This window comes from Euprymna scolopes, chromosome 29 (assembly GCF_053919585.1).
Source record: "Euprymna scolopes isolate OS-2025 chromosome 29, ASM5391958v1, whole genome shotgun sequence".
NCBI classification, from domain to species: Eukaryota; Metazoa; Mollusca; class Cephalopoda; order Sepiida; family Sepiolidae; genus Euprymna; species Euprymna scolopes.
Genome location: NC_136510.1, coordinates 89558981 through 89560423, shown reverse-complemented (window position 1 = coordinate 89560423; position 1443 = coordinate 89558981). Strand labels below are relative to the sequence as shown.

The following is a 1443-nucleotide window of genomic DNA, read 5'->3' as shown; positions in this document are numbered from 1 at the left end:
GCATGCGCACTCGACTGTTCCAAAATGGCGTCGTCGGCTGCGCACACGGATGACTCAGCCGGCGTCTATTTTTCGCCACGTCCATTTATTTTCGTTATTTTCGCTTCTTTTATTGTGTGTGCACAGTTCGGATGTGCGTTGGCAGATGTGCAAAAGCACGTTCCTTTTTCTTTTTTTTTTTTTTGTATTTTCTTTTTTTTTTGCTTTTTTTTGTTTATTTTTGCTTATTTCTTAATGATCTATATGTGTTCGTTTTTCTTGTTAAATTCTTTATATCTTGAAGGATATTTGTGTGTGTGTGTGTGTGTGTGTGTGTGTGTGTGTGTCTGTCTGTGTGTGAGGGTCTTTGTGTAGAGGTTGTTAAAATGATTGGTGTCTATTTGTGCTTAAATATGTCTAGATATTCTTTTTCCGGGCCTCTCACTTGAATACCTTTCGCATAAATAAAAACAAACTTCGAAGCAAGTCAATCCGAAATGAACATTCTGTATTCTTCATTCATTTATATACGTTATCGCAATAACTTTGATATGGGACCAGCACAATTAAGCAATAATAATAGATTTCATATCTACATTCATGGAATCTTAATCAATTGAATAAAATACTGAGGAAGACAATGGAAATGGTATAGAAGCTTTATATGCTCCGTTAGCATAAGTCATCTGTGGATGGGTTGAATTTTAAAACTTCATATATATCCTATTTCGATAACATTTATACGTACACGCATATCATACATACATAATAGATACGATGTTATGAAGATGGGAAAGAGAAAAGAAAATCCTATAGCATAAGAACAAGGCCGATAGCCATTAGTCGCGTGCTCTCGTGTGATGAATGAATGTGTGAATGTAGGATTGACACGATATTCTTAAAGATAAACTAAAATGACCGAAAAATGGGCTGAAATGACTTAAATAAATAAAAAGTAAATGACTTAGAATGACTTTAATGAAGTTAAGGATGAATTGAATGACCTTAAGAATGACTTGGATGCTTAAAAAATAACTGGAATTCTTCAAAAACAACCTGAATGATCTGGAGAATGACTTGAATAGCTTTGAGACTGAGTGGTTGTAAAGTGGGTGATCATTTTACATTAAATTAATACAGAAAAGTGATCCCCCACTTCATATCACAATAACTACAGCATGTAGTAAGAACAGATACTACATTTTGATCTTGGCCAAAAGGCCAAGAAAAGCTTAAAAGGCTAAAAACAGCATCTATTAACAGACCTTTGATCTTAACCAAAAAGCCCAAGCACAAAAGTATTACGGACCGACCGACCGACCGACCGACCGACGGAGTGCCTTATAGAGTCGCTTGCACGCGATAAAAATATCAACGTTTCGTTCTCATTTTTGGATGACTTCTTCATGATGATGATATAATTGAGGAAAATTAAGTTTAACCATGATGAGTTAGACGCTCAGA

At 35.3% G+C, this 1443-nt stretch overlaps 1 pseudogene; it reads right to left on the bottom strand.

The window, feature by feature from the left end:
• Positions 1-1086: 1086 nt before the first annotated feature.
• On the bottom strand, positions 1087-1212 carry LOC145252991 (U2 spliceosomal RNA; annotated as a pseudogene).
• Between the last annotated feature and the right edge of the window lie 231 nt (positions 1213-1443).